The 27,723-nt window shown below is 38.1% G+C and overlaps 1 protein-coding gene across 6 annotated transcripts in view; it reads right to left on the bottom strand.

Annotated features, from left to right (window-relative positions):
* Positions 1-27,723, bottom strand: part of barx1 (BARX homeobox 1) — a 102,768-nt gene that overhangs the window by 67,888 nt on the left and 7,157 nt on the right. For 5 of the 6 annotated variants that reach the window (XM_055183509.2, XM_055183507.2, XM_055183512.2 and 2 more), the window contains one exon: positions 17,483-17,661. The exons of the other annotated variant lie outside the window; for it this stretch is intronic. The gene's annotated coding sequence lies outside the window, so the exon portion shown is untranslated. The remainder of the gene's footprint in view (positions 1-17,482; positions 17,662-27,723) is intronic. 6 annotated transcript variants of the gene reach the window in all.

The raw sequence follows: 27,723 nt of genomic DNA, 5'->3' as shown, positions 1-27,723 counted from the left end.
GAGTTCTGATGCATTTTTCCACTCCTTTTGATTGTTAGGATATAATCGGCCCTGATCATCGGCTGTTTTTAAACAATTGGCTGATGTTCGATAGTGGCAAAAAATGCTTTTATCTGCGAGACCGATTATAGGCCGATACATCCCTAGTTCAAATGAACACATGCTGGGTTGTTTCAAATCCATTGTGGACACTTTCAAGGTTAATTTAAACGTTTTTTACCCAAGCAAGGATTGAAACCGCTGCATTTTTGGAGTGTAGGATGTTTGGTGTCTTCACAACACTGACATAATTAATTTGAAGACTTGTTAAAACACCCCATTGGTCACTTTGTATTCATCTGCTTCCTAAAATCAATAAACAGACAATAATACAGAGAGACAATCCCAAGACGATGAATAGCAATGTCTGTTGAATGTCCATAGGGGTGTGTTTCTGTTGGGTTAGGCCCCTTCAATGCACAGACCTTAAAGAAGGCAATAATTTTTGAGATGGTCAAGCTCGGTAATAGCGATAAAGCTGCCTGTCACATTTTTGTGCCTAACTACAACAGCTCCTATTCAGGGTCTGCGTCAAGCATCTCCAGGAGTGACAGAGTCACCTCTTTCCGGCCCTCTCTGCATTCAAATGTGATCAAATCAAAAGGTGACTTTCCCTCACAGCTGGGCGGAAAAGCCAATTAGGTTCAAGCGACAGAGTTTCCCCGAATCCTGCCGCTGAGCTGAGTGAGAAGAGGCTTGTGAGAGTATTTGTGTGTTTCGGGTTGGCTGTGGGAGAGGGAGGTAAAGAGATAAAAAAGGCCTCTTTAAAGTGTTTGCAGCTAAATAGTGAAGGCTTGCTGTGTGTCAGACTCCCATCGTTTCCAATGGCTGACAGCCAGTGATGGTGACCCGATGTCTAAAGGTTCGTCGTCACTGTAGAATCTATAATGAAGTTGATCCTATTTATCCACCCTAGTGAAAATAACAGCTTCCTTTCACCGCCAACACAATTTTATGTTGTATTAAATATTGAAAATATCTTATGTACGTTGTAAAACTAACTATTTGTAAAAGGCTGCTTCTAACACCACCTCCAAATTTGTTTGAGAAAAATTACCAGATTTTAGCTTTTGAAAAACAAGCACTTTACGTAACTGGCTAACAGCGAAGAAGAAATGTGTTTATCATAAACTTTGTTATGGCCTTCAAATGAAGATTTTGAGAATTGAAGTTGTGCTCATACATTGTGTTGCCTTTTTCCCCACATAATGTGGTCTAATTTGGCATAAAAAAAGCTTAAGTGAATATAGTAATAGTAGAATAAATGTTGAACCAATACACTTATATTTTTGATATTTGCTTTGATTTACTTGTATTTATTTACTTTAGAATGACTTTCCGGTTATGTAACAGGTTTGATGAACTCAGTCCTTAGATGTTGATGTGAAAAGCAGATAATTTCAAGTGAAACAGATCAATATTAGTGCACTCATTTGTTCTGCGTCTAAGACAATTATCCCATCACTTATAAATGTCTTAATGTCCTAATGATCTGCTTTCACATGTCCCCAAATTCCTCAGGAACCTTGCGAGGTCCAGGAACAAGAGTGCCACCTGCAGGCAAATTCAACTGCGCCTCAGATTGCAACATTGCCCAGACACAATAACAATTTTTCTAGCGGAAATCAATGATTAATCATGAGTTCAAGGGCACAGATTTGGTTTGAACATTAGCGAGCGTTGGTGTCAATTGTAAATACGTTTTTATTAATCACTGTATAAATATTGGGGTGGAGGGGTTGAAATTGTTAGTTTAGATTCACTGTAAAAAAGCTGGGTTATTTACAACCCAGCATTGGGTCAGAAAGTTGTGTTAAAGTAACCTATGCTGGGTTATTTCAACCCAAAATGCTGGGTTGTTTTAAAGGGGTCATATTATGAGATTTTTTTTAAATATGTAAAATAAATCTTTGGTGTCCCCAGAGTGCGTATGTGAAGTTTTAGCTCAAAATACCCCACAGATAATTCATCATAGCATGTTAAAATTGACACTTTTTGGCCTGAGCAACAGTGTGCGGTTTGGGTGTGTCCTTTAAAATGCAAATGAGTAGATGAAATTCAAACACTGATCGCAATGATTGTGATTTGTTATAATTGAAACTCAATTGTGCTGTCAATTATTATTATTTTTCTCTCTGCCCTAAATGGCAGTGCTGTGGTTTGATAATGCAGTTTAAGGGGGCTGTATTATTGTAATTCGCCTTGCTAACTACTTCAAAAAACAGGCAAAATCTGAACGACTTATTCACATGTTTGCAGAAAATGGCTTACCCAAACATAGTTAATGGGTTGATATTTTTCTAGGTTTATAAAAGCACTGGGGACACAAAAGACCTTTTGCGAGTCGACATCACAGTTACGTCACGCGCGCATGTGGTGGCAGAAAAACAGTGGAAATGAATGAGACACGAGTGAAACAAACAATATAACTTACTAGAAAATGTTTTGTTGTGCTGTTGAGTGTCAGAATAGGAATGCCAAAATAGATGACCTCATTTTTATAGTATACCGTCGTCAAAGACACCATTTGAAGACAAACGTAGGTGTTTATGGTTGCAATAAAAGCCCTCAACCGGACAGACTGGAGTGATGAAATCATCTGAAAATCTTTTAATAATTTGAATAGAAAATAATTAGAGAAGATATCTGGTGTTCTGTCGAAGTCTGATCCCTCTATGTGTTTCTTATAGCGTTTTCATCACGTTACATTTATAATTTATTTAGAAAGATTAAAGATTTGAATTAGTTCATATTATCAATAATATTACCATTTATTAAAGTTTTCGTATTTTTTCGTTTTCTATTACTTCTTTTCACCTTATCTTAGCCTATGTCTTCTTCCTGTTTGTTCTAAATTATGATGTTTACTAATAAATATATAAACATAGCACACACACACACACGATGTAAAGTGTTAATAATATATAAACAGGCCTATACAAATTAATTTGTATAGTTTTAGATCAAACACGTAGGCTAAAAATATAAGGAAGAAATTGAAAACAGGAAATGATGAAACATTTAATAAATGATATTATACAGAATACATGATAGTATTGCTCTTATAAGTACTTCAGCGATTCATACTGTAAAAATAATTGATTTACCAAAAAAGAACAATACATATACATTACATACAGTCTTGTTCAGAGTAGTGGCAGTGCAATGTGACTAGCCAGAGTGATCAAGGTTTTTAGTGTATTTTTTGTTGCTGCGTGGCAAACAAGTTACCAGTAGGTTCAGTAGATACTCAGAAAACAAACAAGACCCAGCATTTATGATATGCACGCTCTTGAGGTTGTGCAGTTGGGGTATTGGTTGAAGGGGGTGTGTTCAAAAAAATAGCAGTGTCTACCTTTGACTGTACAAACTCAAAACTATTTTGTACAAAAAAATTTTTTCTGGGATTTAGCAATCCTGTGAATCACTAAACTAATATTTAGTTGTATGACCACAGTTTTTTAAAACTGCTTGACATCTGTGTGGCATGGAGTCAACCAACTTGTGGCACCTCTCAACTGTTATTCCACTCCATGATTCTTTAACATCATTCCACAATTCATTCACATTTCTTGGTTTTGCTTCAGAAACAGCATTTTTGATATCACCCCACAAGTTCTCAATTGGATTAAGGTCTGGAGATTGGGCTGGCCACTCCATAACATTAATTTTGTTGGTTTGGAACCAAGACTTTGCCCGTTTACTAGTGTGTTTTGGGTCATTGTCTTGTTGAAACAACCATTTCAAGGGCATGTCCTCTTCAGCATAGGGCAACATGACCTCTTCAAGTATTTTAACATATGCAAACTGATCCATGATCCCTGGTATGCGATAAATAGGCCCAACACCATAGTAGGAGAAACATGCCCATATCATGATGCTTGCACCTCCATGCTTCACTGTCTTCACTGTGTACTGTGGCTTGAATTCAGAGTTTGGGGGTCGTCTCACAAACTGCCTGTGGCCCTTGGACCCAAAAAGAACAATTTTACTCTCATCAGTCCACAAAATGTTCCTCCATTTCTCTTTAGGCCAGTTGATGTGTTCTTTGGCAAATTGTAACCTCTTCTGCCCATGCCTTTTTTTAACAGAGGGACTTTGCGGGGGATTCTTGAAAATAGATTAGCTTCACACAGACGTCTTCTAACTGTCACAGTACTTACAGGTAACTCCAGACTGTCTTTGATCATCCTGGAGGTGATCATTGGCTGAGCCTTTGCCATTCTGGTTATTCTTCTATCCATTTTGATGGTTGTCTTCCGTTTTCTTCCACGTCTCTCTGGTTTTGCTCTCCATTTTAAGGCATTGGAGATCATTTTAGCTGAACAGCCTATCATTTTTTGCACCTCTTTATAGGTTTTCCCCTCTCCAATCAACTTTTTAATCAAAGTACGCTGTTCTTCTGAACAATGTCTTGAACGACCCATTTTTCTCAGCTTTCAAATGCATGTTCAACAAGTGTTGGCTTCATCCTTAAATAGGGGCCACCTGATTCACACCTGTTTCTTCACAAAATTGATCACCTCAGTGATTGAATGCCACACTGCTATTTTTTTGAACACACCCCTTTCAACTAATTCAACTAATTGCCCAATTGCACAGCCTTAAGAGCGTGCATATCATGAATGCTGGGTCTCATTTGTTTTCTGAGAATCTACTCAACCTACTGGTAACTTGTTTGCCACGTAGCAATAAAAAATATACTAAAAACCTTGATTGTTCTGGTTAGTCACATTGTACTGCTGTTATTTTGAACAAGACTGTACATGCACACAATTAGTAGCCAAGCCATTTAAACTTTTAATTTATTTAAAAAATAAACGTAACTTGGTGAAAACGTTATAAGAAACATTACACTTAAGAGAAATATAGGGGAAACAGACTTCTACATAACACTGGATCCTTAAAAATCAGTTTAATGTTAAAGCACTTCACACAGCTATTGAGAAGCATTCACTTTCTGCCACCAGTTGGGCTCCGCCCACAAAAAACGTCATCTCTGTTTGCAAACACGCAAAAGGTCTATTACACCACTTAAACATGGAAAAAGTCAGATTTTCACGCTATAACACCTTTAACACATTGTTGGGTAAAATATAAACATTTTCCCCAAATTAATTTAACTCACCATCTAGATTCATCCCTTTTTGACCAAACGCTGGGTTAAAACAACCCCAAGTGTTCTTGGGGGTGTTACCTTCCTGCACCAGTTTGTTATTTTCATACATCTGCACAACTATTAAAAGCTGTCAAATTAAAATACATTCAACTATCTATGTATCTATGAGGGTTTAAAAAAATGCAGAGGATTTTAAACTGTTGCTGTTTTGAACAGGTGAAAGCATGCTGTCAGGCAGGCAATCAAGACAGCAAATGAAAGACATGTTAGGACATCAAAAGGTATCAGCTAAAGTTTGATACACACCGTATAGGAAGATCTTTGGAGGCGTAAACATGATAATTAATGTACATGCCATGCCTTCGTCCTGAGTGCTGACAGATACAGTCTCTTTGAAAGGCTATACACCCCTAAGTGTTATTTGGCACGCACCTGACAAAACAAAATAAAGGGTCACACAAGTTGTTTGGAGGAGTAAAGTATAACATGAAATATTGAATATTTTTACTATTACTTGGAAATTAATTGTTCATCAATGTAACATTTTTTGCTGGTTGGTTATTTCATTTACAAACTGATTGTTATGATAAAGTACCTTATGAAACAAGTATTTATAAATAAACTTTGACAAAATTATAATGCTTTGCCTTATTGTTTTTGTACAGATACCTGCTCATTTCTAAAACACTGACAGGATCACTATTATTGTAGCTCTTCTGCCACTGGAAGTTAAGCACTTAACAATAACAACAATAAAATGGACATTTTATAATAAACATGTTTTCTTACAATCTGCTTACTAGAAAGATTATGAAGTTGTATTAATCCGCTATTTTGAAACAATTTGAGATTTTAAAAAGCAAAACAACTTACCATAAAAGGTAACAAATTATTTTAGCATTTCAGAATGAACTGTTTTCAGTCATTTGCAGTTGTACTCAACAAGCGTTTTAAGTCAAGCTGTCTGTCACAAGACAAATTCTCGTTTATAAAACAACAACAAGGCTTTGAAGTCTATACGAGTTAGGCTTGGTGGTCTGTGGTTGTTGTTAAAGCTCTCCATCAGGTGTTGTGTCCAACGCTCACCTGTCTCAGCTGTGTATACACCTGTCAGCACTCCACTGTCACCTGCCTGCTTCACACAAACACTGCCAATCACCACAAACAACCACGCTGCTTAGAGGAGCAATTACATCTCTTTGGAGTGAATATGAAAGGTTATTTAATGCTACATAAACAAAATATTGTGCAAGTACTGTAAATGGTACAGATCCACAACAGCATACAATACCATGTCAAAAATGTATCTGATTATTTTGTTGTTTTTTCTCATTTTTCACCATTCTTGCATTAGTTATTGATGCAAATGTGAAAACAGAATACGTAAGACGCATTCACACGATAACTATAAAGTTTTAAAATTACTTAGAGAATAGCGGAAATATAATGATAAGGATGGGGAGGAACAATATCACTGGGATCACTTATAGAATGATTTTACTTTAGTTGATGAACCATAAAACATTGCCAGTCATTTAAAATCTATTTAAAACTATTAACAAGTTTAAAGGACTCACATTTAAAAAGCAGCTATTACGTTTCTATTCATTGTTGCAATACAATGTGTACGCGTGGTTTATGGTTTGCACATTATTTTCCACATACTCTACATTATTGTTGCTCCTCTATGCTGTGCCTCCATGAAACACGTTGATTTGGTACAAAGCTCATTGTTCTGAAAGGCGCAGTGTTCTCCAATTGGCCAGCTAACCAGTAAGTTGTGATTGGCCTGAATACCTCTGTCGTCAACTAGAAATATGACGCTCCTTACCATGTTTGGAAGATCAGCTTCCAGTTAGAGGTCTACACAGGTTTTGATCTATATTTTAAATGATCTTGTAATGTTTCTATGGCTACCAGTCAGCTTCTGCAGTGACGCGATGACTTTACCTTTGAAAATTGGCTCTTTAATTTGGAAGGCGGGACTTATTCCGCAATACCAAGCGTGTTGCACTGGAGGCTACTTTGCACTTTTTCCAATTTTTATAATAATATTATAAATTGACCGTCTTGCTGTTATATCTAAAGTTTGCGCAAACTCAAAGTAAACGTAAAACTAACATCAGCAGCCATGGCACTGAACGAGCAATCGTTATTATAATCCAAATGGGCAAACAGTCTAAATTATTATGCATGACTCGAGAAACAAAAAATGGAAAACTGCGTTATTAATCACTGTGACTGTAAGCGGACTTTTAAAGCTGGAATAATAAGTGGATTAAGCATTTCAATCGGCAAGGGAGAGAAATAACATGGATGGAACTTTCTTGGCAAGGAGGATTGTGCATCACAATCAGGTACAAGCAGTGGCTAAGTTATATGGGTAAAGCCCGATTTATAGTCGTGCGTAAGTTCTACACCGTAGCTACGGCGTAGGCTATCCGTAGCCTGTACGTAGCTCTGCGCAGCCTGACGTGCACCTCGCAAAATTTTTAACAGGCCGTTTCTTCTTCGTTTGTGGGTTAACTTGTCAAGCTTCTCTTTCATTGACGGTTGCGCTGCTACTGTGGTTACACGCATGGATACTGCCTACCAGTGGTCTGCGCGTGTGTTTGCACGACGCAAAAGTATGAAACCCGATGCGGTACCTACGCCGTCGTGGCTACGATGTAGGACCTACGCACAACTACAACGAGCCCTTAAGACAAAAAGTTAATTTTCGCTACTTGTTTATTGACTTATTAATAGCATTTAGCTGAAGAATATTAGGTCTGTGTCTGCCTGGACGGGTTCGGGTCCAGTTTTTAATAATAGACGGATCCGGGTCGGTTCAGTGTAGCACATTTACGGGTCTCTTCGGATTCGTGTACGAATTTTTGGACCTTGTGTAGACCTCTACTTCCAATGCAATACTGACAGGAGTTAATATCATTAATTAACATTAATGTCATCACTACCTTATCAATACGAGCCAAAAATGCAGATGACCAAGCTGATCGATCAACTTTGCCAGCACAGGACGTAACAGATTGGTAAGGTAAGAATACTAAAACATTAAAACCATGTCTTGTAATCGTAGAAACTCCAAACAACAAATGCTACTCTGCACTGCTCAAAAATTGTGTTTGAATCATGGTTTAGTCAGTAGTAAATTCCTTAAATATGAAAACATAGACCACTTACAGGCTGTGAGTCAGAAGCGGGTGGAATTATGATAACGTCGGTCGTGTCCACGTCAACAGGCAGAGGAAGTAAACTGTTGCCTACAATCCTTGTGTTCGTTGTAGCCCCAGAAAAGAGATTTAAGTTGGAAACGATAACTTGCGTCATCGTTTACTTTGGGGTTTGTACCTTTTGCATATCGTTAACATGTACTAATGCACATTTACACACCAAAAGAAATGTAAAATTGTGAATCAGATAATAGGTGCTCTTTAAAAAGTAAAACTACAGTGCACAAGCTAAGAACATGCACAATGTTATCATCTGTTGGTGTAGATGCAAAGAAAGTTATCTTTATAGCTATCGTTCTTGGAGACACTTAAAATCTGTAGGATAGCTCTTGGATAAAAACTAGTATAGAAACTGAAAGCTCTCTGACCTGAGGGCAATTCTTTATTATGTATACGGTAGACATTTCGTGAAAACTACAGTTACAGTGGTCTGATGGCTGATGTACGTGTTTGTGCTGTCAGTGAAAACATTTCTGCCTTGTGGACATGTATGTGACTTGTGCTTGTTATTCAGTTAGCTTTGCCTTTTGGGCTCGATTTACTAAACAGGGCATATAGTATAAGCGTGAGAGCGCAATTTCAGAAAAGCGCAGATCATGTAAATCTCTGCGAGTGACTTACTGAAAAGATGCACGTAAAAAAAACAAGGACTAAAACAAATTTGTCTCACACAATAAAATACTTTTTTGGGGAATTAAAAAGTAGCCAAATACCAGTAAATTGACGAGCGCAAACCGTAGCAAACTGCATTGCGTGATCAATTTATATACTCCCCTCCCGTAAATTTTGCATCTGAAAGGGAAACTCCTACAAATGCATATGCAACCAGTCACAAAATAAATGTATTGATGCCTTTCGGTGCTAATTTATCACTGCATATCTTCCTGACAGTCGTTTTTTAACGCCAAACTGTTGAAACTATGTGCTTAAAACGCAAGACGTGTGAATTACAGGCTTGAACTACACATCAATAAACTCTGCCCCCCCCCCCTCCCCGAGTGTGCGAATTAGTCATTGAGATAAAATCAAAGACTTGCATGGCCGTCTAGTCGACGGAGTTGTGAAAAGTGAGAGAAACATTCCACGGACAAAGGAATGTTTGCTAACAGACATGGATATCTTAATTAAGCATGGCAGTCAGCGCGACGCATTACAGGAGTAGCGTTTAGCTAGGCGGCTCTGAAGCCATACTCACCAACGCTGAAAGACTAATGACACTAGCTTGAACTTCCCAGCAGGTAATGTTTGTCCATCAACAGTAGAGGTAAAAGCCTGAACCTGATCTACACGCTACCTACTACTGCAGGAAGACTTTAAAGACTTTGAATTTGAGAACAATCGCAGTGACAAAGCACAGTTTACGCATCAAGTGTGAATTATCCATGTGACTGCATGACTCACACCTTCGGTCTGGCTGTATGCTTTATGAGATACCTTAGGCTATTGCAAACCTGCTGGAACACGGAGTTTCAATATGTCATTATACCGTATATCAGACACTTATGTCATTATGGAGTCAAAACTGATTAAATCACTGCAGTAAATTTCTCCATAGCTAAACACACAGAGGTATCGCTTCAAAACATATTTACAGTGGGTACTGCTAAAAAAGACGTATGAAGTAATGGAACGAACAATTATGACTAGATATGCTCTTTTAACAGAAGCATAGGGGAAAATGGGAGGTTGTTGTGATGTTAGCTTAACACACCTTGAAGAAAAATATTTAGCCACACATTTTCCACCAGGACTTTTGTTGGCTGCGTATAAATAGTCAGGTAATTTTACTTTCCACCCTCATTCCAGGCAAGTCAACCGTTTGCACTGACACAAGACACACTTTTTAAATCGTTTATCAGATTTTGGAGAGCTTGGAATGGTGGAGAACCACCCGTGGATGTTATAAAATACACAACCGTATTGTATGCGGCCTTTCAAAGGGTGCGATCAAACGTAATTCTTGACAGCATTTCTAACTAACAGGCTTCCATCATTATTCCACTCATGAAGGTGAAGGAAAAACCCCAACAGGGATCCTTTGATTTCCATATCTTCCCAGGTCACATCATGCCCCCTTCTCTCTTATGGTATCTGGTGGCTTCAAACCCGAGTGTTCAGATCAGGAATTTGGGGGAATTCAAGGAAATTTGAAAAGACAAGCGAGTCCGGCCACAGGTACCTCGACCACAAATATTGAGCCGAGGGGAGAGATTTCAAGCTCAAAGTCTTTGTGGTTTTCCCTGTGAAAACTGCAGGAAACCTCAGTATGAGGCTAATTATGCCTTCACAAGCGTGATGGGGCCAGACAACAGGAAAATTACTGTGCAGTCTCTACCCGTCACGAGGGCGGGCGAGTGCTATGCTGGATCACTGTTGTTAGAAACGGGAATCATTTCCTACAGGGAATGATGAAACAACTGTCACTTTCCCAAGCTTCTGTGAGTTTCAAAGAAACAGGTGAAATTATGCAGAACAGATTAAATAGTATAAACTTTATACTTCATATAGTTTTATTCTAAGGATTATGGGAAAAATTCAAGTTAGAAAGTGGCCAAAGTCAAAATAGTCTGCCTCTTCTTTTATAATTACTCACTTTTATAATTACTAAACAACAGAATACCTTTATTCAATAAGCCATGTGATTTGGGGCGTCCTTTCTGTAGCATAACTGCAACAAAGATGGATTAAATTTATATAGTGAGAGTCAAAAATCTGAGCAATGCTAGTAGTATTGCCTAAGCCATTACCAATAATGATCATAACCTGACTGTTAAAACTCAAAATTACACGAACAATGTTTTTGCAAATTTAAAGCATATTATTTTGAACAAAGAAGTGTTTCAAAGGGGACATATCATGGAAATCTGACCTTTTCCATGTTTAAGTGCTATAATTGGGTCCCCAGTACTTCTATCAACCTAGAAAATGTGTAAAAGAATGACCCAGTAATTTAGTTTTTTGTAAACCATTCTCTGCAAGCATGTGAAAAAATAAGGCATTGAAATTTCGCTCCCCTTGTGATGTCAGAAGGGGATAATACCGCCCCTAAATCTGCAGTGTCCAATCACTGCACTGCCATTTAGTGCAGAGATCAGCTCAATTGGATTTAAAAGGACACACCCAAAACGGCACATTTTGCTCACACTTACAAAGCGTAAATTTTAACATGTTATAATCAATTATCTATATGATATTTTGAGCTAGAAAATCACATACCTACTCTGGGGACATCAAAGATTTATTTTACATCTTAAAAAAAGTCTTGTGAAACGTCCCCTTTAAAAATCTATCTTCAAAATAACTTAAAAAAAAATAATAGCCACTTTTCATATTCCGATCAAACTTATGCTGCGTTCACACCAGCCGCGGTAGAGGCGTCAAGCGCGAGTGATTTCAATGTTAAGTCAATGTAAAGACGCGTTGATGCAAATAAGGCATTTAGCGCGGCATGGTAGATGCAATTCCGCCTAATTTGCGGCGCCTAGTTTGCTCGAATGACGCAAATTGAGCGTTGCCGTGGGAAACGCGTGAGTTGAAAAATCTGAACGTTAACAGAAAAACGAGCCGCGTTAACCGATCAGGAGCTTGCTCTAGTAAATGGTAAATGGACTGCATTTATATATCACTTTTATAGACCCATTGCCATTCAAAGCGCTTTACAATTTGCCTCACATTCACCCATTCACTCACACATTCATACACCGACGGCGGTGTCAGCCAAGCAACGAGCACCCTGCTCGTCGTGAGCAGCTGGGGTTAGGTGTCCAGCTCAAGGACACCTCGACACTTGGTCAGGTGGAGCCATGGATGGAACCACCAACCGTCTGATTTGTAGACAACCTACATGAACCACTGAGCCACTGCCGTAGTGACGTGATTGCAGGAAGCGAGCGGAGTCGCAGAAGCCCCTCCTATGACCCGAATTTCAGTGTGAATGTCTCGATCACTAGAATTTCACACGCGGCTTTCACGCAGAAATGAAGCGAGTACACTCAAAACGTTCAAGCCTTCAACTAGGTGTCCCTGGCCTGTAGCCTTTCAAAAAGTACACAGTTGAAACTAAAGAGGTCTTATTTGTCAATCGAAAATTCATACTGGTACCAAAGAGTGCATATTAATATCTAAAAGGTACATATTGATACAAAAAATCTACACATTTGTACCTAAATAATACAGAAATAGTGTACTGCCCCAGTGACAGCTTGGGACAATTTTTTCATACGATTTATTTCTGACAGTGTACTTACAATTACCTGCATTATTTTCCACTGAATATTCAGTTTTACTCACAAATGCATTACGTTATGAAATATAAATACATTGCGATAAAGGTTCGCCTTTTCCAACATGATGCTGAGAGTTATTAAATGTGTGAGGTAGCAGGCATTTAAGTGTAATGAGAGGGAGGAATGACAGCGTTCAACAGGTCTACTTAATATCTATATTCAGGAAGTTCAACACCTGGTTTATGTCATTTATTTTCAGCATGCTGTCCACATTGGCTCTGCCCATCCTTGTGTTTGTGTGCACACGTGAGCACATCTTTCAATTACCATGTCTTCATCACGCACGTCCCTGTGACTAATCTCACTTCTACATGCCATTATGCCATCAACTTTCTATGGTTTCGGAGAGATTTTAATTGATTTAATTTCTTTAATTATAGATCATAACCTCTGTCCTAATGACAGGGCAGTCTGCATCTCTTTGAACTGAGATCACTATCACCTGATGGATGGATTATGTCTTTATGCTTTTGCCTTAGGGAGGCACTGCTAGTACAGATTCATTTATAAACTCTTATCAGATGGTCATCGATCCATTTACATCCTGGGTTTGGTAATTATTATTATTTGGGTGTAATGTCAATGCAGACTAAATCTGTAGGTATGTAACTAGGGGAAAAGTGATATAAACAGTACTCTAAGTGAAACTGAGTGAATAATTAATTGGTTTGCATTTTAACAATCCTAAGGACTTTTGCTCAAACAGGAAGTTAAAATCCAAGTGTATCTGGCACAAATCCATCCAGCTTCATACTATACATTGTTCCATAAACATTCTTGGGAGACACTTGTTTTTTTCCACTATACACACCTCACAAAGAAACTTTCCTTTCTCCAGTACTGTATAGCCATCAGCGAGTACTAATACTCTCACTAGCTATGACATTGATCTTGAGCTCACCCAGATTAAGACCAACCCCTTTCGTAAAACAATGTTGCCTTTATCTTTTCCATAGTGCCTGGGATATCTGAGTGTCTGTCAACAGATTCCCTTCCCAGCCCGACTGCAGTCAGAGTTAGACAGGCCTACCGGTCACTCTCCTTCTCAGGTGAGTCTCACCTGCCACTGAACTTTCCATTACCTCTCCCCCTCTCTCTCTCTCTCTCTCTCTCTCCTTCTCTTTTTCTTCCTGTCTTCACAAAACAAACAGTGAATTCTACCTCTGCACCCTCAGGCGGTCATACTTCCACTGTCTAATATGTTTTTACATGAAGCTTTTAATCAAGGCGGGAGATTGTACTGACGCAAACGTCCCTGTACTGTATGAAGAGACTTATCTATGGAACGTTTGACGGGGAAATCGTGTACCAGAATGCATTAATCTTTTCCACAATGCTGTAACCGGAAAAATAAAACGTTTCCACAGAGATGTCCCTAATCATAAACCAAATTGAGCATAATACATTTAGAAAATGTATAAACAGTTTTCATACACTTTTAAAAATTAATTTTGGCTGTATGGTTCCATAAGGAACCTTTAACATCCCAAGAAACTTTTGGGTATTTCTGTAAAGTGACGTATTTCCTTTACGGTGCGAGACCTCCGGTTCAATAGCCAGCTGGTAGAAAACAGTGTAGTGGGAGCACGCATAAAACATGATTTAAACAGTTAACTGCCATGTATGAACCAGTGTGAGGATGAAATTTAGAAGTGGCTTGATATATGAAGATATATTCAATCATTTTGTGTTGTTGATCGGAGGTGACGGGTCTTCAATGCACAAATATAAAAGCAGAGAGAGATACAAATATATCTTTACAATGGGAAAGTCAGTCGAGTGTTTGTACATGGAATTTACCAAGACTTGTTTTTTTTACTTTTCAGGGGCTGGTTTAAAATGTTTTTTTTTTAAACTGCAATTTTTCATTGACTTGTTTATGGCGACACATCGAACTTCACGCGGTCCGACACAGTCAACAGTATCTTTCTCATTCAACACATTGTAAGTTATTTGAACAAACCATAATAAACATATTAAACTACTACATGTATTGAGTATTGTTTTCGTTTTATGAAACATGAGCTTATGAAATTATTTGCTTACTTTTTAAAGTATTTGCTTTTTCATTTAAAACATAAAAAAGTACACGCAAACACATTACAAACTATTATAAATATTAAATAAGCAGATTATGTCGTATATATTCTGTACTGTAATCGCATTTTTGTAATAATATATAGTAGCAGAATAAATAAATCAGCATATTTTTATCAGCATAATATTAGTTGTTTTTAAACAAATATTGTATTTATTGTTTACTGGCAGTTTCTATGAAAGGTTTTACTGGATGGATTTGTAAATACAGATCATGAGTGCATGTGCGCCACTTACACATTCAGTTCTAGTATATGAATTATGGTTAAAACAAATGTTTTGTAGAGATTTACTGCGTTTGAATTAGCTATTATGGCCAACCCTAACTGCACAAATTATGTCAGTCTTCCTGGATTTCATAATAAACATTAAACAGCCAGTCAAAACGGCACACTTGTTTCCTTAGCATAAACTCCCATTAGCTTTAGTGGCTCACCGGAAGTCATAAACAGGAAAGCTTAAAGATGCCGGCGCCCACATTTACGTCAAGAAACAGGTGGATACAGTAGCTCAGTGATAGAGTATTGTGTAGAGCAGTGGTTCTCAAACTTTTTCAGCGTGCGGCCCCCTTTGTGTGTGGTGCATTCCTTCGTGCCCCCCCCCCAAAGAAAATTTACAACAAATTTGTTCTAAAACGAAACATTTTAATTAAACAAACATATTAAATTATACAAAGTAGTGCTGTTGGTTAATAGCCTTATTTTTTTTTAGGTTTAATTACACAGAATTCATGATAAATTAATGTATTTTAAAAATGTCATAAAACTGGGGCCCCCCTGGCACCATCTCCCGCGGCCCCCAGTTTGAGAACCACTGGTGTAGAGCATTAGGTCATGGATTCAAACCCAGGGAGAACAGGTACTGATAAAAATGTATACTTGTAATGCACTGCTAACCGCTTTGGATTAAAACGTCTGCCAAATGTGTAAATGTATCACAAAAGGACTTAATGATTCTTTGGGGAACCAAAAATGGCTCTTTAACGGCATCGTGAACCATGCGTAGCACATGTATCACATACATACAGTATATTGGTACCACAACTATTTCACTTGATGGCAGCCATTTCTCAAACATGCTTTGACTCAGGCTTTGAATTTGCCTTTGGGTGATGAACCGTGACTTCTGCCTCTCTCGGCCTTTGATGTGGATTAATCAATGGAAAAACCCCAAGACAAGTAAACACAAAAACATATTCTCATTCAAATATTCAGACTTATTTTACTCTATATTTCTCTTTGTAGCATTTCTATATTATTAAATATATAGAATGAGCTCATGATAACCTAGCCTCCATTCTCCAAAACTTTCTTGGAAAAACAATGGCATATGCTGCAATACTGGGTTGATTTATGCCTCCAAGATTAAACATTTCTTCCATGTCAGCCTGACTTGTATTCTAGTAACCCTTCTTGCAAAGTCCTTACTAAGTCATTAGTAAGACTGGGTAAAACACATTCATATGTATGTACCTTAAACTGATTACATATCCCTTAAACAGTATGTGACATCAGGTTGAAGAAGTCATATTTCTTCTATTGACCATACCAAAGGGAAGAAGATGCATCAAAGGATATATCAAATCAATGCGGGCATATCAGCCACATCAAATCAGTCTCCTGCACAGACGTCTCCAAATGATGATTACACAAAGCATATTTAAATGGAAGCAGCCCTGACGTGAAGCGTGATAAGGTTAATAGTTTTCGATATCTGAACACCTTTGCGTTCTTTGCCTCTGCGCTAGATAAAAGAATGCACCTGCGTACACGTTACTGGTCAGAGGATAGGAATGAAGCCTGGAGATGAGCTAATGTGAAAACAAATTATTTCACCCCAAAGCAATTCTTAACCCCTTAACCCTAAATATGGGCATTCCTCTCTGATATCTCACTGCTATAAAGACGCTGTGCCACACCGATGCAATAAAACTCTGATCCACCTCCATATGATCGAATAACAGTTAATGCAGTATGATTTGAAGAGTTTCGTTGCAAAACGAGATAACTCCGTTTTTAACATTTTTGTCAAAACATGTTTATTATTATGTTATCATGTTATTATTTTATTTTTTTAAGTTATGAAGGTTTAAATCAAAACAAACGAACTGCAGTTGAATTGATATTAATTGGAATGCACAACCAAAAAACGAGATTTCTAAAAAAAAAAAAAAACGGAGTTATCTCGTTTTGCAATGAAACTCGTCAATTGTAAACAGAAGCGTGGCTGAAACTACTGACTAACACAGGAATTGTTACAACAAAAAAGACTACGTAATTCCATATTGTGCTTACGACTTAGGTGCCATAGGCATGTTATTTAGGGGGAATGCTTGGAGGCTGCTTTTACCGCTGGACACTGGTGAAATTCCTCAGGTGCATTGTGCAGAATTGTTAAGTCTCCAGTAAAAACAGTGTGTTTGTGTGAGATCCACGCATGCATACACACAGCGCACGGTGTAAAGTGGTCATGCATCTCGACAAATCTGTCACCAGCTGCTTAGAGTGTTGCTCAGTCGATGATGGCTACCACCACGGCGCTTTGTGTTCCAGCCCACAGCCGCGAAGGCAGGCCTGATTTCTTACTGTTACTCTCAGCGTGGAAAAACTCTTTGTTTACATCTGCAAACACCTACCGCAGTCTCCTCATATTTATCTGCGCCTGTGCTAATACTTTATGATAAAATAAATTGCTTGAATATTTATTACCTGGGCCGCAGTAGTTTTCCGTGTTGATTTAACGGAGCAATACTTTGCATTTCCCTCCTTACAGCACATGGTGTAAATCACCCGGCAGAACACACCGCTTCTTCCGGTAATTGGCCGCAAGTTGTGCCAATCCGATGGGACGTGTTACAGCACAGGCTGTAACCCGAGGAAGATTCCATCTAAAAGAAGAAAAATGTATTTTATAATAACAAATGTTAGGAATGGGCTTTGTACTTTCAACTTTAATTGCAATGCAACATTTAAGTTATTGCCCAAAATGTGTTTTCAAACCTAAACACAGATTTTAACTTCAACGTCTTTGAGAAACGATTATATACTGTATGGTCAGTTGATAGTTGCTCTGAGGAAATAGTATTGATTAACTACAACATTATACATTATTATCTTTTTATTGATCGCTTTTGGTATTTTGGCAAATCTGAGCACAGTTTGTGACATTGTTGAGGCCTCTTCTGAAGCCCTAGAAGTGACATGTGAGATTTGTGGGTTGTTTTTAGGGACAACATCCAAGACGCAGAATATTCAAGATTTTGTACAAGAAGTTACAAAAGTTGTCACTGGGGTGGCACCCAAAAGGTGCATATTGGTAGGGCTGTCACAATAATTAAATAATCGTCTCATCGGGATTGTTTGACTTCATCGCGATGATTTCAGATCACCACAATGATTGCACATCTCTCTAAAAAACACAAGGGGGAGCTGCAGCACTGGTATTAACGAGACCGTATCAGATGGCGCTCCTTAACTGACAGTGTAACGCGAAACATTGCAAAGCCATTCAATACAGTGATACACAACATACTGCAAAACTTTGATAAGCAGTATGAACTGCCACGTAAAACATAAACTTCCAAAACAGCAATTCCAAATTTAGGGAAGTGAAGGATGCTATTCTTAAAGGAATATTTAATTTTCTTAAAAGAAAAATCCAGGTAATTTACTCACCACCATGTCATCCAAAATTTTGATGTCTTTCTTTGTTCAGTCGAGAAGAAATTATGTTTTTTGAGGAGGACACTGCAGGATTTTTCTCATTTTGATGGACTTTGGTGGACACCAACACTTAACACTTAACTCAACACATAACAGTTTTTTTCAACGCAGTTTCAAGGGACTATAAACGAACCCAAACAAGGCATAAGGGTCTTATCTAGTGAAACGATTGTCATTTTTGACAAGAAAAATAAAAAAAAAACGCTTTTTAAACCACAACTTTTCGTCTAGGTCCGGTCCAGTGCGACCTAACATAAATGCGTAGTGACGTAGGGAGGTCACGTGTTACATATATAAAACGCACATTTGCGGACCATTGTAAACAATAAACTCACACAAAGACATTAGTTAGTATCAGTTGACATACAACAACGTAGGAACGGTCCTCTTTCAACACACTTGTAAACACTGGGGCGGAGTTTCGCGTTCGTCCTCTGTGACCTCTTGACGTCATGACGTATTGCGTGGGGTCACGCTGGCGCATCACGACCAGAACTAGACAAGAAGTTGTGCTTTAAAAGTGTATATTTGTTATTTTTATTGTCAAAAATGACAATCGTTTTGCTAGATAAGACCCTTATGCCTCGTTTGGGATTGTTTATAGTCCTTTGAAACGCCGTTGAAAAAAACTGTTAAGTGTTGAGTTAAGTGTTAATTGTTGGTGTCTATTAAAGTCCATTAAAATGAGAAAAATCCTGCAATGTTCTCCTCAAAAAACACAACCTCCTCTCGACCGAACAAAGAAAGACATCAACATTTTGGATGACATGGTGGTGAGTAAATTATCAGGATTTTTCTTTTAAGAAAATGGACTATTCCTTTAAGGATCTGTAAGAATTTTTTTCTACAGACATGTGGTCCAGTACTAATATGGCCCTAGTAGGATTGGCTACTATTTAAGGCCTGTTCTGGTATTCTGGTTTATTATGATGGCTTTTTTTTCCAGTTATTTTTCAGAAACTTTATTGTGTTTATTTCTTATAAAAAAGATATATTGAAAGATATTTATTAAATAATTACATTTGTTTTGTGTATTAATATTTATTGCCAGGTAAACCTTGCAAAAGATTTTATTTAAATAAATCACAACAATGTGTGAATATTATTTTATGAACAAACAAACAAATGTATGGGAATTAAATGTCAAAGCCCCCAAACAGACAATTAATCGTCATAATCGTCAAAGCCCCCAAACAGGCAATTAATCGTCATAATCGCCAGAATTTGTTAGACAATTAACTGCCAGCCAAATTTTAGAATTGTGACAGCCAAACATATTGGTACTTCAAAGGTACACCTTAAGTGGGTCGCACACAGGACGCACAGCTCAGCACTACGCCGTTCTAAAAAACTCGAACACATTGCTTTCTATGAATATACGCACACCGACTCAGGAAGTTGCTCAAATCCCTGTCGCGCCACAGAGCGCCACTTACATAGTTTAACATTAAATAACATCATATTTGTCCCAACTCATTAACGATTAACATTGGCTGCTAACGTATATTTTGCATTTTGAAGTAGACGCTATCTGACGAAGCTCGCGCTATTTAATGTGCACTTCCACTTTACGATACCTCCGAGCTGTCCTAGATGCGACTTGTCCAATTTACTCATATCATTCTCCCTTTATAACAATGAATATTTTATTCTGCCAAAGAGAAACCACAAATAAAATCTAAACTCTTTAATCCACATATCATTTTTGTCTCCTGGAAAAAAATTACGCTAACACCTGTAATCATAACCCTATGTATCAGATCACTACAAACAGATGAAACACACTCCTGTATTTGGCCAAGGCCTGACAGTGGGCTTTGATTGAGAGTTGGGGTAATGCAGCAGCCAGTCTGAGCCCCTGAGAACCGTGACACTAAAACAGGCGCAGACTGTGCGCCACACAGAGAGACAGCAGCAGAATCCGTCATCACCGTCATTACCCTTTGTTGTAGGCAGTCAGGTGCTGAAAGTCCTGGTTAAAGAGCATTCACTAGAGGTAGTTCTCTTCCCTTCTCCAATTACCATAATCCCCAAATTAATTCCCTTTTATAAGCTCCGTAAAGTGAAGGATATTTTTGTATCAATTACAAAGCTGTGTGTTTTGCTTAAACAATCCTGGTGCATTGACCTTGGGATGGAAACGACTTACGCAAAGTCAGCCTGCGGTGAGATGGATTTCACGAAAGGGTCAATGTTTTCTTTCTGAGCTTCTGCAGAGATCTAAAGACTCATGAGAAGACTCTTGAAATCTGACTGACAACTAATCATAAGCCGAGTATCCGCCTGGAAAACAACTTGGGTTGGGTGGTGTGATAGTTTATACAGTGTGATGGCAGATGGGTGTCAACCATAGACTGTAAAAAAAGATGTATGACACGACACTGCTTCCTTCCAGTGTAATGAACTGCATGTAAAATGTCAGACGATGGGCGCTGACATGTTACGTAAAAATTGAGTTTGTAGCCAGGGCACGCGCAGAAGGAATCGTTCGTTGAGCCCAAAGGTGGAGCCACAGTATCAAACTTCCACCCAAACGCCCGCGTGCCCAATTCAACCACGCCCCTTAAATGTCTCATTTGACTGGCTTGCTAAAATAAGGTTAGTTAAATACAACTGATTTTGTCGGTTGTAACACAGAAATCGAACATATATCAGCGTGATAACAACTACTTTAAAGGGCCAAAACCATTTTTATTTTGACCCAAGTCTCGTTCGTTTGCATGGAGAGGGCGGGGTTTATGACTTGTACTGCAGCCAGCCACCAGAGGGCGATCAAAAAACCAGCAGCTTCACTTTTCAGGATGTATAAGGCACACTCGATGTCAACCAGATATTTTGCTACAGTATAGCACATATACTGCAGGAGACATTTGCATGGCTATCAGTGGGCAGGACTGTTTCTCTTAATTTACACCTAACCGCAAGGAGGAAACATGAAGCAATATGGAAAAACAACATGAAACAAGTCAAGACGTGGAAGGACTTGTTATTATGGGATAGGAGGTACAATGTGAAGACACGCTTAGTTGTCTACAATTCATATAGACGTTTTTATCGGACGCACACATGTTGCCATGGTTACACGCCTGGCCCAAAGATTACATTTTAATCTGTTTATCGATCAAGGGTGTGTTTCCCAAATACACTGTCGTTACCAATAGAGTTCAATGGTAACATCGACTATAGCTAGCTAATGAAGCTTTTAAAAAACACAGCCATGGCTAGTAACTAAACAACTGACAACTGGAACAAATACCTTGTCGAAAATAAAATTGTTTCAGTTTCCTAAAGATGAGAAGAGACGGTAAGGATGGATCACCAATGTACGAAGAGAGCTTTGACAGCCAAGCAAGAATTCAAGGATTTGTAGCTAACATTGTATTAATTAATTCACATCAAGTCTTGTTAGCTCAGTGTAGTAGTTTATATGTTTAAGCTATAATTTAAAGGTAATTTACTATTCATTTTTGCTTTTTATCAGAAATAATCTACTATAGAGAAACTCTAACTGTTGCTATTGATTCTTTGTGGAAGTCCACAAAAAATTAACTTTGGGCCACAAAAGCTGCTTGTTTATGTTGTTGCGGTTGAAACTGTCTATAAACTAACAGCCATAATAAAACAAAACTATGCACTTGAGTACATTTACACATTTAGGAATTACATTTAATCCACACATTGCTTTATTAGTATGTGTCCTCTGGGAATTGAACTGACAACCTTTTGCGCTAACCCATAACACAGCACTGCTAATTTCGAATGCACATCAAACCAATAAAAAACAGTTTACCGAATCAAACTGTCCATAGTAACCAGTTCATCACAATGAACATTTAGAATAGCCCCAATGGGGAAAGTCCTAAAATGTTTATGCTCTTTACTGATAACGCAAAGCGTTTGAAATACATTTTCCTTGCACACGGACACAGTTAGCTGAACAACTATACAGGCTTAAGATGTCTGCAAGCACATTATACCACAAACATGCAAAAGGCCACCCACAAATATGTCTTTCATAACAGTTTCCATCTCTGCTGATAAGCTCAGAGCCAAAGTAAATAAGAATTCGTTTCTCCACCTGCCCAAGAACTCGAGGGTAAATAGTGCAACTCTCCTTATGATGGCTATATTCTATGGTTTTTAGAGCATAATGATGACTTTGTAGATACAGTGATGGCCATCATAAAGAGATTTAGGTAATTTTTCTTACTGGCCCCCTTGAAGTCTGGACCTCAACCCCATCGAGCAAATTTGGGGCGAGTTGTAATAAATTTCACTTGTATATTCAAAGGACAGCCTTTGGAAGCATGGGATAACATTACAGATGTTAGTTCTGAAAAAATATATTGACGCTACGCCAGAGAGATGTGCTGCTGTAATTGCTGCAAAAGGTGGACATACCAATTATTAAAGTTAAAAGTGGTTAAAAACAGTATGAGACACTTTGCATGATATTTGTTATGCTCAAAGCAACCATCATTATGAATTGAAATCATGTTTCAGAAGCAAAAAAAGGTCAATATTTTCAGATATCATATATTCTAATAATTTTGGATACTACTGTCCTCCATATTTGAAAAAACGCGAACAATTACAGGAAATGTATGTCACACGGTTTAAGTATCACCTTAGAAAATTTCTCCAGACCGTTTTATAGAAGGTAAAAGTCACTGTAATCTTTACAGACATTGTCAGTCATGATTATTGAGATGGCACATTCGGACGGGACTAAAATCACTGAGAAGCATTGCAGGGTTCCCATACCTTAGTTAAAGGAACAGTATGTAGGATTGTGGCCAAAACTGGTATTGCAATCACAAACATGTGGCTAAAACTGGTACTGCAATCACACAACTGGTGGCCAATAGACAAAATGACAACATAAACATCAGTTGAGGGCTGCAACTCCACTTTTTAAATGCCAATATCCTGGCCAGAACACCGTTGTCAGTGATATAAGTATTTAAAATGAAAAGGATTTCCTAATGTCTAGTGACATATCAGGGCCATTTTATGATTAATTGATATAAATTTCTTACATACTGTTCCTTTAACTTCAAATTCAAGGACCTTTCAAGGAATTTCCAGGTCCAATAATACCCTCAAATTCAAGGACTAAATGGGGGGACACATTTCAAGTGAGAGCAAGGTTACATTGTGTTACCTTTTAAGATACATTGTTATAGTTCCCTTTCGAGGGAACTCACGCTGCGTCACTGCGGTGACACTTTGGGGATGCCTCCAATTGCGTCTGAATGTATATCAAATTCAACCAATGATGAGGCTTAACGACAAAGACAAGGTGACGCCGGAGCCAGGAAGTATATCGCCATCTGAAATACTGCCAAAGACGGCGTTACAGGGACGCAGGAAGTATGGCAAGGGAGACGCACCGTCTCGTTCCCTTCTCAGGGAACAACAGTTACGTACATAACCCAAGACGTTTTCATGTGTCAAACACAACTATGCAAAAAAGCATTTAGATATGAATCAACATTTGCATTCAGAAGATTAAGCATGTAAAGCGAACAGTGTAGCACATGTGCTTAAAAAGTCTAGAATTTTTATGATATTATCCTACATTACATAGGGAATAATATGGATTTTTTCCAGAAAACTTCTTGCATAAAATAGATTCAAGCACTTTCAATGACCTGTATTGATGTATGTTTATTTTCAAAAACTTCCCAGGGCCTTGAATTTTTTCCCCAGATTCACAAACTTTCAAGGATTTTAAGGACCCGTGGGAACCCTGGCTCTGGTAATAATTGCTTTACCCCACCTCTCCATCTAAAACGAATAGCGTCCAAATAGGGCTTCTGATGTTATTTACAGCACAGTGGTAGAGTTTATCAGATAGGGGTCTATTGTTTAAAACACTTAAATATCTTTGTCCACTTAAATCATATTCAAGCTACATTTGTTACTTGTCCAGTATAGTAGAAGAAGGTCTGTGACCTTTCTTAATCAGCCTAGTTTTTGGAGTTTTATGGTCTGAACAGTAAGGTTAACTCCCCGGTATGTTTTGATCTAGCACTTGCAATTTCATTATCAAAGGTCACATCAAACTAAAGCTTTATTAGTTCTAGGCAAAATCCCTTCATCATTCAAACCTCCCCAATTATACCTGCACTGACTAGCTCATTCTCTCTCCGTGTGAAAGATGAGTCATCGCGCACCAGACACAAAGTATCTTTCCCTGTTGTGATGATGACTATTACATGAAATGGATTCTTTAGCTCCCGTGGCTTATTTGGTAAACAGAAGAGTGCGGATGCCTACCACTCAGGTTTAAAGAGGGAAAATCCTCAAGCTTCTCTTCAAGGGGAGCAGAGGCGGAGTGTCTTAGGCTGTGTCGAAAGACATCTGATGGAACGGAAGCATTGGCAAGCTTTGTTGGCTGGTCAGGTGGCACCCCATCATTCCACTTTGCAATGACCCCTAGCGCAATAACCTTGACTTAGTCTGCTAGTTTTTGCTAGGATTTGATGCACCACATTCAGTTATACAGAATAATGCAATTATACAGTGACTACAAAAAGTATTTTGAACGTAAAGCCACATTAAAAGATGTAAATATCACTACATTTAATTTATTAAAATACACTCTTAAAAATAAAGGTGCTACAAAAGGGTCTTTACAGCGATGGCTTAGAAGAACCAGTTTTGGTTCCCTCAAAAAGCAGTTACTCTTAACCAATTGGTACCAAGGTCATTTCAACCAGATCTCTAACCAGATCCCCATTTTTTTTCAGAAAACCAGAACCTCAAGTTCACATAGGTGCCCTTTGAAAATAATTGGCTTGACCTTATTTTGCCAATGTTCCCATGAACAACATTTCTGTAGAAAAACTCTAAACATTATTTCTTGGTAAAATCATACAGAAATAATAGGTGAATAACAAAGATGTTGGCCAGGGATGCTGGCAGTGGCGGCTCATTCGAGGGGCACAAATTCAGTGTTCGGAGTGTCATGTGTGTTGCTTGTGTCTTCAAAATATGTGTTTGTTGCGTCATGTGATCCATGTGCATCACGTGTTTTGTCAAAATAAGTGCCTGCTGTACACACGTCAAAACCGTTGGTTCGTAATTTTAAAATATGTGTTCGGTGCGTCAAGTGAACCTATGTGCATCACGTGTCTTGTCAAAATAAGTGCCTGCTGCAGATGCGTCTAAAGGGTCTATGATAAAAGAGACCCTCACGTTCACAAAATACACGCAAGACACTCCCTTAACATTAAACTCTGATTACGCATGAGATTATGCGAGTATCTGGCAAACGCGAGCGTCTCTTTTATCATAAACCCTTTAGACGCGTATGTAGCAGGCACTTATTTTGACAAGACACGTGATGCACACAGGTTCACTTGACGCGCCGAACACATATTTTAAAATTACGAACCACACACATGACGGGCTACATACATGTTGTGACAAACTTCGCAATGTGCGCCCTCGAAAAAATAAGTCACTGGCCGCCATTGGATGCTGACCCAGAAACATCTCTCACTTGGACAAATCAAGGCCAAAATAAATGTCACTTCGGTGGTTAAAACAAAGCTATTGATACCACTGTCTTCTCAAAAGCTATACAAAGCCACTGTACAGTTTGATAAAACAAATGCCACAAAGCTGGCTTTTCATGCACTTGAACTGATGGCAAACAAAACTCTGAATGAATCAAAGAGAATCACATAAAATTCCTTCTTATGTAATGCAGTAAGTTGGTAAACTAATCTCATCTCTTTTCTCTCTGCACCATAAAGCAGTGTTTTTGGAGACAATCGGCAGCTAATATTCATCCCACATTTGGTTGGGGTTCAAAAGCACACATAACCATGGAGACCAGGCTCAATGAGCCACATTTTGATTTCCAACAGAGTGTGCAATACGTGGATGGCACAGTGCTTCACTGAGGAGTTACATCCTGAGAGACAAGATGGATGCCAAAACCCCAATCAAAACATTTCTTAGCATTTCCCAGAAAGTCATGCATATACAGACGGACTAATAAATCTTCTCTGTTTGGCTTTTTGTAATATTAAACTTTTATCTAAGAAAATTCATAGCAAAAAACTTTACTTTTTCAACTTTACACTTTCCATTTTTATGAAACAGACAGTTTCAACTTGTTAAAACATCACACATTGTATAATAAAATTACTTAATATTTTTGGCAAAATAATTTAAATTCTAAATATTAATATTAATACATAAAAAATGTATATCATTGCATTATTTTATTAATTAAAATATATACTGTTTATTTACATAGTACTTATCACTTTTGCATTCATGTAATGCTGTTTAATAAATTCATAGCTTATAAATGCCTGATCTTGTATAAATAAACCTGACAAAGCTATTACTTGTTCTGACAATTCTGAAAAAAATTAATTTCCATAAAAACAGTGGATAAAGCTATTTGAAATATACATTCATTCACAAACTCAATAAAATAACATCTACTTGAAGTGGGTCTATTGAAGGCCTGTCCTGTTGTCTATCACTCTGGCAGTTTTTACACACACAATGCAGTCTTTCAGGTACGGCCAACTAAGTCATTTTGAGGTGGGCAGCATTTAAGCAGTCTAAAGTTTAAACTGCTACCATTAGTGGTCTCTGGACCAGGCCTGTATTGGAGAAAGAGAAACCCAATCTGAACCATTAGCCTCGGAGAAAAAGCCTTTCAAATACATTCCAATCTATGAACAATGAGCGTGCAACACTGCGATACATTCACATCTTTGAGGTTTCATTAAACAATTTGCTTGCAAGCGGCTGTGTTACTTGAGCTCACATGGACTGAATGATAGACCTCAATTGTTTGTGTACAGGGTGTAAACTGCATCGCAGTGTGATAATGTTGAGTAAAATCATGTCAGGATTTGACTGAATGACTGGATAACTGAGAGAAGTAAGCCATGCACAACATAAGATTAATGATATTAACCTCTGAAGAAAAACAACTATTGTGTAACACAACCATTAACTCGCTAACTTGATATTTAGCTTGATGCTGTAGTGTAGACAAACAATTGCATCTGGCAAAATCACTTCAAGAAAGTTTCTCTGCTCAGCAGGAGCAAGTTTTCTTTGCAAATTAGTTTATGTAAGCAGGGAAAAAAAGACTGTGATGCATTAAGACTGACAAGGCCACAAAGTTTTTGGTTTTGTACGAAGTCTAAAATGCGTTTCTGCACGATCGTTCTTCATAATTACGCAAC

The sequence above is a fragment of the Misgurnus anguillicaudatus genome, chromosome 14, assembly GCF_027580225.2.
Source record: "Misgurnus anguillicaudatus chromosome 14, ASM2758022v2, whole genome shotgun sequence".
In the NCBI taxonomy this organism is placed as follows: Eukaryota; Metazoa; Chordata; class Actinopteri; order Cypriniformes; family Cobitidae; genus Misgurnus; species Misgurnus anguillicaudatus.
Note: the sequence above shows the minus strand (reverse complement) of the source record. Positions and strands in the feature narration are given on the sequence as shown.